This window comes from Apus apus, chromosome 10 (assembly GCF_020740795.1).
Source record: "Apus apus isolate bApuApu2 chromosome 10, bApuApu2.pri.cur, whole genome shotgun sequence".
Lineage (NCBI taxonomy): Eukaryota > Metazoa > Chordata > Aves > Apodiformes > Apodidae > Apus > Apus apus.
The window spans coordinates 16,711,780-16,724,471 of NC_067291.1; the positions used below are offsets into that span (position 1 = coordinate 16,711,780).

The 12,692-nt window shown below is 45.1% G+C and overlaps 1 protein-coding gene and 1 long non-coding RNA gene across 4 annotated transcripts in view; both read left to right on the plus strand.

The window, feature by feature from the left end:
- Positions 1-413, plus strand: part of NR2F2 (nuclear receptor subfamily 2 group F member 2) — a 13,673-nt gene extending 13,260 nt beyond the window's left edge. For all 3 annotated transcript variants that reach the window (XM_051628937.1, XM_051628935.1, XM_051628936.1), the window contains exon 3: positions 1-413. This exon is cut by the window's left edge and continues 1,289 nt beyond it. The gene's annotated coding sequence lies outside the window, so the exon portion shown is untranslated.
- Positions 414-2,513: 2,100 nt separating this feature from the next.
- On the plus strand, positions 2,514-4,619 carry LOC127388606 (uncharacterized). The gene is made up of 2 exons (XR_007890411.1): positions 2,514-2,650; positions 3,336-4,619. It is a non-coding gene; the product is annotated as an uncharacterized LOC127388606 (long non-coding RNA).
- The last annotated feature ends 8,073 nt before the right edge of the window (positions 4,620-12,692 follow it).

Below are 12,692 nucleotides of genomic sequence, written 5' to 3' on the forward strand. Positions count from 1 at the left end.
TGATTTAAAAAAAAAAACAACAACAAAACAAGCAAAGTGAACTTTTGTAATTCGAATTGGGTTCCACATAGTTCATCATGAATTGTTATTAAACTCCTCTATCTGTTTGTATATTTGCAAGCCCTTTGTATTATAATAATTGTTGATATTTTCCCTTTTTAAAAAATACCATTGAAATCAGCATGACAAAATAACACTGTTGGCACTTATAGATAACGTGATTGATTCAGTATCTTAGAGTTTACAGTTTTGTGTTTAAAAAAAAACTGAAGGTTTTTTTTTTTTTTTAAGTGCAACATTTCTGTATACTGTAAAAGTTATAATAACTGAACTGTTTGGTCGAGTCTTTGTGTGTTATATTCCAAGGAAAATTGAAAGTATTCAGAAATTAAAATATTATTTGATATCTGAAACTTGTTTGGCTGTCATAAATGTCTTTCAGAAACCACATTACTTCTCTATAGTTTGCAGTCATTTAAGTCCCTAGGCGATTGATTTGTTTACTTGTCACAGTAAGTTTGTAGCAGATGTATTGTAGTGTATTTACCTGTTTAATTCCGGGATGGGGGCGGAGGACTTAAGTTCGTGGTTTATCTCTGGTTTTAGGAAGTGCTATGCTGAAATGGTAAACCATCACCCCCCATTCATCTAATCCTCCTGTTAATTAAAAATGGATTTTCTGGGGGAAATTAAAAAAAAAAAAAAAAGGCAAAAAAAAAAAAAAAAAGGCCCTTATTTTTGTCACACTTAAGTGCCTGCGTAGGAAAGGTATTGTTGTGAAAAAGTATTAGAAATCTGGAGATCAGTATCTATTTTATGATCAGAATGGGGCGAAAAATCTTTTGTAAATGTCTGACATAGGCGCACAAGATCATTCAAGCAAGGTAATAGCAGTATTGTAAATACAGGTCAGTTGTTTGCAATGAGTTTTCTTTAAGTACGTGTGATTTTTTATAATACTCCGTAGTTGCCATCTATCGTTGTCATTGAGAGGTCTTCAAATGGAGTGGCTTTAGCTTCTAGCACTGAGGAGTCGGTTTTTAATGTATATATACTCGCGAGTGGATTCTTTTCGTTTCTTTTTAACCTTAGACTGTGAAAGCATGACCACAGGTCAGCTCCATGTTTTCCAGCTGGGATGTATGTCCGTATGTATGCTGCATACATACAAGCCTAGGCGTACATGCATCTCCCCTGGGTGGCTCCAGGGCCCTCTCTGGCAGCCCTGGCACAGGCACAGCTCCCAGGGATGCGCTGGGGACCTGCCTGGGCCAGGGGCACAGGACCGGACGCACCGTTTGTGAATTTAGAGCTATCCCGGGCAGGCAAAACAAACAAACAAACCCCAACCCACAAACCCAAACCCAAAACCACCCACCAAATCTGAAGGAAGGCGAGATGATGTGGTTTTGCAAGGGGTTGAGATGTTGTTTTGTGTGTGTGTGCGTGTCATTTATTTTTTTTTCTCTCTCTCCCCCTACCCGCCCTCCCCTTGGTCTATAGCAGATGCTTTGTATGTGAAAGCTTGCAATTTTGTTCTTGTCTGAGGCTTCCCCCTCTCCCTTTTTACCACCCGTAACTACACCATGTTGTGGTTTCACAAAAAGAGAGAGAGGGAGGGAGAGAGATCATTCTGTAAAGTCGATTAAACCCTGATCCTTAGTGTGTTCCAGTTAGACACATCTGTACTGGGGGCTGAGGGGCGTATGACTGTGAATTTGAGCAGAGTTTTACATCTGAATCATGACTCCTTTTCTATAAATATATAAATATATATAAATATATAAATATACTATTATTGCAGGGGATTGCTGACCTCTAGATTTAGCTTTTTCTATTGCAAGTGCTATCCATGTGAGTGTGTGTGTGTGAAGTTTTTATGCTTACTAAGAACACAGGATCTTGACTTGTTTGTTTTGTGTTAGTTTATTGTAAACAACCATTTGTTGTAAATTGTTATTGGCATTAAATTATAATTTATGATTTTCAAATCCAAAACATTCTCTGCTTTTTATGTTTTAAAGCCTGTAAGCTATCTCTGTATTTATAAGTTTCTTGCAGCGAGCTTTGGTTCACAGAGAATAATAGTAAACAGAAAATGCACCAGGGTTAAATAAAAACACACACACACGCACGCACACACACACACAAGCCCCATGTATAGATGTTTGGAATGCTCAGAGGAGGATTTGTTTAGGGACTTCAGTTAGTTTTAAGTTTATAGCATTTAAAGAAAGTTTTTCTTTTCATGCTGAGTTAGAACAAAAGATCTATCCAAAGATTGAATTGGACAAAAGAGCAGGGTTGGGATCGAGAAGCTTGTTCTATGTGGAACTGAGGAGATCTTTTTTAAAGGGGGGGGGGGGGGAAGGAAAAAAAAAAAAAAGCTGCTAAACATGGCGACTCTTTCCCTTTAAGCCTCTAATATATTTTTTTTTTCCTTGCGGTTCCCCCCCCCCCCCCCCCCTTCCTTCCCAACCCTCCCTTTTATTTTATTTTTCTTTAATCTGCTCTTAGTTCTCTCTATTCCTTTCCCACCCCCCACCCCTGCCACCGGCGCGGGGACTGGAGGGGAAAGACCCAAAGGCGACCCGGAACGACAGCGAAAGCTGCAGAGCCGCCCGCGGTGCCAAACCACATCTCGGGAAAGGTCTTCTTCAACCCCCCTAACCCCGCTTCCCTTCCTCCTCCTCCTCCTCCTCCTCTTCCCTCCCCGCCGTCGCTCTCCCAAACCTTCCCCGACCCCCTGGGGGAGAGCGGCGGGGAGGGGGGGGGGGCCCGCCCGCGCTGTGCGTGCGCGGGGCGCGGAGGGGGCGCGGAGAGGAGGCGTCTCTCCCAAGTTCAGACAAAAGCGGAGGGTTGGGGCGAGAGGAGGTGCTTGGCGGGCGGTGCCAGCCCGCGTGTGGGGCTGGCGGGGCCGGGCCAGGCAGCGCCCGCAGCCCGCGGGGCTCGCCCGTGGGGCCGCGCAGCCGGCGGCCCGGGAAGGGGCTGGGGGGGGGGGTGGGGGGGAAGGAAAGGAGAGGGGGAAGAGGGGGATGTGAGATGGTGGTTGGTGTTGGTGGGTGGATGGATGAGGAGGGGGGGGGGGGGGTTAGTGGGGGGGGAGGCGCGGAGCGTTGCGCGGCCGCGGGGGCGACGCGTGGGAAAGTCCGCGGCGGGGTCCGATGAGCTCAGCCAACATGGCGTCCCCGGCCCTGCTCGCTCCGCGCCCTGCGGAGCCGGGGCGGGGGCTGGGGCTGGGGGGGGGTCCGGCCTTTCCACACACACACACACACACACACACCCCCCACCACCACCACCACCACTAACCCCCTTCCCTTCCCACCTCCGCGCAGGGTCCCCGCGGTGGGAAGCGGTCGGGGGGCTGCCGGGCCGGGCAGAGTTGCCGGGCCGGGGCCGGCGGGTGTATCTTCCCCCGGAGCCGGGATCCCATCTGCATGTCAATGACCTGTGGAAGCATCTCCCCAGTGCGGGCGCGGCTCAGTGGCCATTGAAGCGGAGTCAGACCTACCCCCGGGGTGTTAGATTTAGGGTTTGCGCCTGCAGAGACAGCGGGATCCTCGGGAAGGTGCCTTCAAAAAAAAAAAAAACAAACCACAAAACAAACAACAAGCAACAAGAAAAAGCCAAAGGGAAAAGAGAAAGGGAGGAAAGGGGAAGGAGAAAAAGGATATTGGGGGGTGGGGGGATGTTTCGAGGCGCTCCGTACCCTCCGCCGCTGATAACGAGCTGGATGTGGAAATGGAGATGGATTTTATTTTTATTTCTTTTCTTTCTTTTTTTTTTTTTTTTTTAATTAAAACTTTAGTGGGTCCTGGGGATCGCGCTCGCTTCGCTTTGCTTTGTAGAATGGAAAGAGATACACGGAGAAATGCAGGCCTTGTCAGGATTTATTGAAGTTGGGTTTAAAAAACGTGCTTCAGATGATTTTTCCCATTTTCTCAGATTTCAAAGGCTCCCCGCAGTGCGGCTGCCTAATTAATGGTGAAATTCAACTAAATCTAATTATGCAGTAATTTTAAAGCAGTTAGTCCTGGGCGCTGCTTTGTAATAGGAACCTAGTTTTTAAAGTTTGCTTAATGTGTTGGTTTAGGGAGCTGGGGAGGAGAGGGGTGTAAGAGACAGAGCTGGAGGGCTGGGTTTTTTCCCTCTTCCCCCCCTCCTTTTTTTCCCCTTTCGCAAAGAAATGCAAAATTTAAACCCAAAACACCCAGCGAAAGGCAAGGAGAGAGGCTGTGTTATCCATCGCCTGTGATACGGGTATTGAGTGAGAAACACCAGCGAAAGTGTAAATAACACAGTAGTTAATAGGGACCATAAAGGTATTCCTGGCCTGTGGATTTCCAAGTGCCAAGCTGTTTTGGAGAGGATCTTGAATCCTGCGGTAATAAAGGGGCAACGGAGACACACAGCGTCTCTTCTTGGGAAATAGAAACCAGATTTCTGCTATTGAACATCTATTGTCATTAAGAGGAGAGGCTTGTGCTCGCGAAGTTATAAATCTTATCACCCTTTTGATAACACAGTTGTAATCAGTTAGCATCGCATTCAAACCCAATTGTAAAACTGCCTAATTTAATATGTCATACATGTCATTAAAACTTTATTTTTCCCCCTTCTCTCTTTTTTTTTTTTTTTTTTTTGTTGTTGCCTCTCTCTACCCATCCCTGTCCCCCATCCCCCCTGCTCCCCCCCCCCCCCCCCCCCATCCCTACCCCACCTCCCCTAAGTAAAATGTCAACAGATCTGGCGTGGTAACGTGGAGCGGGGAGAGCTCGGGGTGGCTGAGCGGCTCGGGGGGCGAGCCCGCTGCTCCTGAAGAGGGTTTGCCTGCTTCCCATCTAGGTAATCGGAAGCGTTTCTATCATATTAGAAAAAGTTTAGGGGAGAAAAAAAAAATATAAAAATAGAGGGGGGGGGGGTGGGAAGCAAAGGAGAGGAGAATGAAATCCTTCTCTTTCCTTCACAATTGCAATCGCTCAATGAAGTTCTTTGAAAGAAACTTGTCTTATGATTAGCTAAGCAAACACATCTGCTTTCCTAGTTTGGGTTTAGCTAATTATCAAAACAAAGAGGTCGTTTCTTCTTCTACCTTGCTGGAAAGAAGATGTTATTTCAGGAGTCCTGTCCCTCCTCCACCCCTCATACACACACACACGCACACACACAGCCCCCATCCCAGCCCTTCCCAGGGAAGCACCACGCTCGTTTTATTGGGATTACCGATGGGGAAATGAGTTTGCGCACTTCTCTTCCTAATGTTAAGCTTTATCATTACCTTCCTTGGAACAATATTTTTCCAACCAAATGTCCCTGCGGCAGGGCGGAGGGTGGAGGTGGGGTGGGAAGGGGAAGGAAGGCAGAAGGTGGTTTTGAATTGCGGACCAACTTCGCAGCTATTTGAATCAAGGCTGCACTCGGTTGATTTTAGTTGACAGAGCGTGTGTTGAAGCTGAACTCTATAATTTGCACTTCTGTTCTTTTATTAGAGTTGGACAACGAACTAATGAGCTTTCCCCCAGCACAGTGTCACTTGTATTTATTTTCTTTTGGAAACTTTTAGATAGAAGAAGTGTTCTTGGAGAAGGGCAGAGGTGGGGGGAAGGTTTTGCCTGGGTGTTTTGGGGGTTTTTTCCCTTTTTTTTTTTTTTTTTTTCCTTCCCCTGGAGGTGCGGGAATCAGCTCTGTGTTTGTGTGGATGTGTGTGTCCCCGTCCCCCGCGAAAGGCGACCCACGGTATAGATGGGTATTAGAGGAGGATAAGCTCCGAGCTAGATGTGAAATCCGGGCGATGCTGTCCTTGGCGTGACTCGGATGGTGGGAAGATAACGCAGAGGTGATCCCCGCAAGACACCCGGAAAAAAAAAAATAAATTAAAAAAAATAAAAACAAACAAAAGAAATCATTACTTCTAATCATTGCTCCTATGGTGGAGGCTCCGCGGTGCGGGCGCGGTGCGGAGCGAGGGGCGATGAGCGGCGCTAACCCGAATTTGATCAGATCTCTGCAGGAGCGGATTAACTTTACAAAAGCAGAAGGTGGCTTTTAACGTGTACCTGGGGGAAGTTGGAGTAAGGGATTTTTTTAAAGAAAAATATAAAGTTGTGTGTGTGTGTATAGACATATACAAAAGAGAGAGGGAGAAAAAGCCCAGAGGAAGGGTTTCCAGACACAAAACACAGAGCGAAATGTTTGTCACTCCGTGCCCACCAAAGCATGAAACTGCATACATTGCTCGGAGCCTGCTCTGTCCCTGTGAGTCGTGAGATATTTTGAATTTTGATTCCAGTGTGTTTCCTTTGAACTGGGCCTTTCGGTTTATTAAGGCAGGAAGAGGAACTCAGCAATCCTCTTTGAAACACGCTTGGTTTAACTATTTTTACACAAGTTTGCCCAGGTCCCTGGAGATTCTCCAGTTGAAGAAGATTGAAATTAGAGTTAAAAGCTGACGGGGGGGGTAGGGGGGGGATATGGGGGTGGAGGGTGAGTGTGAAAGAGGGTGATGGATCTATTGTAAACGCTCTCCTGTATTCTGATTGTGTTGGTGAACGGAACAGAAATATGCGTCTCCTTGTTTGATCCATAGGCATGAATCTGCGTCTGTGCGGGTGTATGTCATATACTCTATGTATACATACATACACATGTATAGCCACGATTAATGTTCTGAGAAACACAGCAGAAAAAGCTGGTACTTAGCGGCCATACGGAAAGGCGCCCACTGACTGTTTCTCAACAGCTTTATTCCCAAACTTTGCCTTTTCTTTTGTTTTCTTTTCTTTACCCCCCCCCCCCTTCTTGTAAATTGCTGTTAACGTGTGTCTTTATGTTCTGTCTATAACTAGGATGTAATCAGGCGCCCCATGTCTCTCTCTAAAAGCATTTAATAAATGTCTATTAAAGCGCTACAAATGTAAGATAAATTTAGTGGCGCTGCTGTCTCCCTGTATCCAAACGGTAATGATGGATTTATCAACAGGGATTCGCCTTCAGCGCAGTGAGAGAGATTTACTCAACAAATAAGTGGGAAAAGCACCCACCCAAATACAATCATTTATACGGAAACTGATTTCTTTACAGCACCACAGATTCGAGGGAACATAGCGCTGACTGCCTCTTTCCCCCCCTCTTTTTCTTTTTTGTCCTCCCCTTTTTAACATAATCAGTGGTGCTGGGAGCGTGTGTCTGTCTCTGTTTTGGGAATGTTTTCCTGCCTATTGCTAGTGGAAGCTCCCAGACTCGATCAAACCCGGATCAATGCCTAATTTCTCAGCATCATCCTCTCTCTTCTCCCCTCCCTCTCCTTCACTTGTTTATTTTCCTTCAGCCCCCAAATGTCAAAGATATCTGTATTTGGCATGAAGAGTCGCCGAGTTTCGGAGTCGGATGATAAAAGGGGGGAAATTGTCCCCGAATTATCTGTGTGTCGGTTACTAAAGGCTTGTGAACGGCTCTTCCCGGGCACACCATCCCGGGGAGATCCTGCCTACCTCTGCTGAAATTTCTCTCTTGTTTCTTAGCCCTTGCTTTGAACCCTGCCCATTAGCCTGTATGCGAATAAAAGGGATGAACTCAGAAACAACCACCATTCATTGTTGGATTCAAGCACTATAAAAAACCACCACAAAAAAAACCCATATATATATATATATATATGACCGAAATGCAGACACATAGCGACCTTAAGATTATTTCCCTTTCCTAGAAGGTATCTCCTAACCCCAGATTTCTTCCCCACCCCCCTTCCCTGTTCTTATTTCCCCCTTTGACCACATCTTTCTCCGATTCGCCTTGGGAAAAAAAAAAATTGCATGTGCTGATTTGATGGAGTCCTTTAAACAACGGGCATGCGAGAGCTGTATTCATTCTGAAACATTAACCCTATTTTCTTAATTTCCTTCCTTTCAAATAGCTGCTCGTATTTTACTATCCTGGATCCCTGATTTAAACATCCGCAGTTCTAGGAGCTTGTTAGATACATCTATATTTTAATTTACTTTAATTTCGGTATTGTACTTAAACTAACAATAAATAAACCCGATAACTTGTCTTTTCCTTTGCAGAGAGTTTTTTATTCTTCTCTAGAAATTTCATTGAGATGTCTCTGTACTTTGTTTGTCAGTTATCTTTGTTCCTTTTAAATAAAGGGCTTTTAAATGGACTTATTGCTCCCAGCGTGGGTTCTTCTCTCTAAATGTTAGAAAATTGTGCCATCTACCCGCTATTCTAAGTACTGTCACACTCAGAGACCTCCAAAGACCTTCCAGCCCCAACTTCAATACAACTGTGTCAAAGGGTGCCTAGTAGCGAGAGGAGAAAGGTTTGCGTGGATTTTACAGATTTCCAGCCTAAAACGCTCCCTGAAGCGCCAAAATGATCTGCAAAGGTGCAGTTGGCTCCTTTTGAGGGCTAGTTCTCCGGCCTCAGCTCCAACCCAAGCCTTTGCAGGAACTAATGAAGCCTCCCTGTCTCAGCTACATTGCACTTTCTCTGCAGTGCATAGTTTTCCTGCTAATTTTAGACACGAAAAGTGTGGGTGTGCAGGGAAAGAGGGGGGAGGGGGGGCAGTGACTCTTCTTTTTTTTTTTTTTTTTTTTTTCCTTAAGAGAAATAGTCAGATATTTATAGCCATGGCCTCTAATGATGAAAATATATTGTTGTTAATTGGGGAAAAAAAAAAAAAAAAAGGTTTGCTTTTTGAGGTTGGTTCTGGCTGATTAGCGAGGGATGCTGCTGGCCGGGATTCCAAGTGAGGGATGAGGAAAACAAAAAATGTATATAAACTTTACGGGCCTTTTAATCTCCACCCAAATAGTTTGCACAGTTCTATCCCCTTAGCCGGACTGGAACCTTAGTGATCAGATTTTAAATTATATTTCGAAATCTTTCTTGCTTGTGGGTAAGTAGAAATAGTTGGAAAGGTGGCTTAGTTTTATACATTTCTTTGCCCCCTAAAAAATAAAACCAGAAGTGTCTTTTAAATCAGTTTAAACGGATTGACAGTGTCCAAGTGGAGTTGTATGGTGGAGTTACACGTCTCCGAAATTATTTTTGCACCCCTTAGGAGTATCAGAAGAGAATTGCGAGTGTCGACTGAGTATTTATGGGTGGGGGAAAAAACAGTGATACGCTTTATGACTTTTATGACTTGTTTCACACTGTTCGAGAAATGGAGGTTTGAGCAACATACAATTAAAACTATATTGCTCTTCGGATAGATTCCAAGAAACTCCAGAATCAATTAGTTTATATTCTTGGATACTTGTTGCTAAATAATAATAATTTAAACATTTCCCAGTGTGCAAACGGCCAGCCAAGGACAGCTCTGCTCCAGATGTAATTTTTAAGTCCCTGGTACATAGTCCAGACAGGCTGCACAGACTCGCTTCTCCGATTTCTCATTGCATTTGTTCCTCTCGAAATACCCAGTCATCCCAGAATCATTTTTCTCTCCTTTTTTTGCCGTGCCTTCCCCCGTTCGTTCCCCTTCGGACTTTTCGGGCAGCTTCGCGTTGTGATATTTCCTCCCCTCCCGTTTGATTCTTCCCAGGGTCTTTTAACTATTCCGGTGACTATTTCCATTTATCAGGTACTAGGGTTAAAACTTTATCCTTCGCTACCCTCAAACTACCGCCCCGCAGGCGAAGCCAGATTCAGCCGCTGTTAATACCCAGGTTTAAAGATAATCCTAATTTTGAAAGCGGCTTCACCAGCCGCTCTCTTCTCTTGATCATAAATTGTTTAGTCATCTAAAGTGCGATCTTTTCCCCTTCCCTTTTTTTTTTTTTTTTTTTTTTTTCCTTGCTCCAGAGCCTTTTCCAAGCCACATTCCTCGGAGCTGGGGGTCCGTGGGAGTGGGGCTGCTCCCACTCTTTGTGGGGTTGGGGCATCCCAAGTCATCCCACCGCCCTCCATTTCTTCCTTGGAGGTCATTTTCTGTCCCTATTCTTTGCAAGGTTTATTTTTCTGGACAAGAAAGTCGTCCCCGCTGGTAGATGTAATGGGATCCACTCGCAGGTTTTCTTTTCTAAATAATCTAATCTCAGCCAAGAAGTTTCTGCCTTAACTCCTGCAACATTACTAGTTAACGACCTCTGGAAATTAACTGTACAGTGACCTAAAAATTCACCTTATCAGCTGACAGTTACACTTAACTTTAAAAAGAAACTTGACAAAAAATGGGGCTGGCAAAATCATTTTTATTTTTATTATTATTAATTAATAATAAAGAACTCCAGGAGAAGCGTATCTTGCAGGAAAAGCCTTAAAAGAGACATTTGACAGCCAGACTAGTTTTACATCGGCTCTGAATGAAGCTCAAAGGAGGAGGGAAGGGAAGGGCTGCCATCCAGCAAAGTTTGCTAGACTTTATTCAGATAAAACTCGATCTTTCCCTCGCTGAAGATAACGGCGCACTTGTACAATAGGAGGCAGGTCAGAGCACATCCCGCTGCCCATATTGTCTCCTGAACCATGGGAAGAACCCTGCTGCCTTCTTCAGCTGCCTCTTTTTATTATTATTATTTTTTATTTTTCTTATTACCGACTCCTGATAGACCCCTCTTCTCCGCTCTTAGTTTGAACTTCCTCTTCTCTTTATAGGAGGACGATTCATTTTGCACTGTCACCATTTCCAGTTCTGTGGGTTTACTGATGTCTTACTTACAAAAAGAAAAAAAAAAAAAAAGAAAAAAAAAAAGAAAAGGGAGAAGTACACTATTCCTACCCCAAAGGTCTCATTAGCCTCCGCTGGCTGCTTTTAAGACAGCAGCTCTCTCTCTCTCCTCCAGCTGAATTTGTCCAACCCCTTCATCTTCTCATGTTTTATTTCGAGGTTTCACTGGAAAACATTCAATCCCGGAAAGGTCAGCTTCTCCCCGCTCTAATATCCCCTCAGTCCCCTCGCAGCCCCGAGCTGCCCTCCCTTCTCCCGTGCTGAGCGGGGGCTGCTGGAAGTTGGCAGCCCCCGCACCCCGCGCATCCCCCGCGGGGAGGCCGCCCCGCTCCGCGCCCGGCCCCGCACCGGCTCCTGGGGCACCCCCAGCCGGAGCCCCCGCACCCCGCCAGCCCCGCAGAGCCTGGAAACACCTTCCGCTCTTTATCTCCGAGCACGCTCTGGCGAGAGGATTATTGTTATGATTATTGTTATTGTTATTATTATTATTAGAGGCGATATTCAGATGGGTCCCTGTTTGTCTTCGCCACCAGTGTGTTTCAGGGCGATTATCTCATATCTTTCCTACAGAAGTAAGCTATCCCTCAGCCCTGGGTCAGCCATTGATCTCTCTGCAATGTAACAAACGGCCGGGTTAATTTTCCCTCATTACCATTTCCATAGCTCAGGCTCCACACACAGGACGGAGCCCTCCAGCCCGCAGCCCCGGCTGCCGCTGTGTGCGGCTCCCGGCCGGGCACACACACCCGCACACACACACACACAGACACGCATGTGCCATTTCAGCACCCCAAATCCTCTACATCCCAGCACCCCAGATCCTCACACCGCGCTTCAAGCCCCCCCAGCAGCAGGGAGCGGGCTGCCTGCCTTTCTCTCCCGTGTGTCACCTTGCCTGACCCCCACGCTTTGTACGGATTTGGGGTTTTCTTTGGGGTTGCATTATTTTTTAAACGTTGTTCTGCTCTCTATAAATTAGAAGGATTTTGGTTTTTTGCTCACCACGTTTGCTTCTTAATCTTTTTTCTTTCTTTTTTTTCTTTTTTTTTTCCTTGAGTCTTTTCATTCACTGGTTGCAAAAGAAAAGGGGGTTGATCAACACCAAAATGGCAAAGTTCAGCTTGGAAAAAAAAAAAAACCACAACCAACAAAAAAACCCCCAACCCTCCAGCTACCTACAAAGGGGCTCAGGGCTTTGTAATGGCAGAAAGAAACAAAAATGAAAAGAAAATTGCAGTTGAGGCTAAAGTGTGAGAGTGTGTTTGTGTGTATGTATATCTGTGTGTATTTTTAAAGGTTTCTTTGAACTGCCTTTGTGCTGACTAGGCAAAGCTCCTTGCCAATGCTAGTCACGGTTTAAGGAACTTTGAGTTAACCTCTTATATCGAATGAATCTTTTCATTTGGAAACCAATAAATCTCAATCTCTAGCCACCTTTTGTAGAACAGGCTGGGGCTTACCAAGGCAAGGCTGAAGCTTATAATAAAGAAGAGATAAAGTTTGCCAAAGTTTGTTTTGTTTTGAGTTGGGTTTGGGTTGGTGGTTGTTTTTTTGTTTGTTTTGTTGTGGTTTTTTTTTTCCTCCTTCTCCTTCTTCTTCCTCTTCTCTTGTAAATAAAAGTTTTGGAGATGGCAGCGTTTGGAAGCAATCCGGAGAAGGACTTGGATCTATGCATTGTTTCACAGTAAGCCTATTTACTTAAATAGAGTCTTCAGGGATTCAAACACGAAAATGATTTATAGTTTTCCAACAAGTCATTATTTTGGTCAGTTGTTGAGGGTGGGGTTGTGGAAAAGGAGGGGGGGTCCATACAGTCTAATAATCAATGTGTGTCTCTAGAAAGTGAAAAGGCAGGGGTGGGGAGGGGAGGGTTCTGCAGATAAGTAGGGTTAACACTGTAAACATTACAGACAATTGAGTTTTCCCATCTGAGGGAGAGTTGGGGAGAAAAGGGGTCTTCCCATTTATCAGACATTGGAGAGAGTGTGGGTGGGTGAATGAAAGAGGGGAAAAAAAC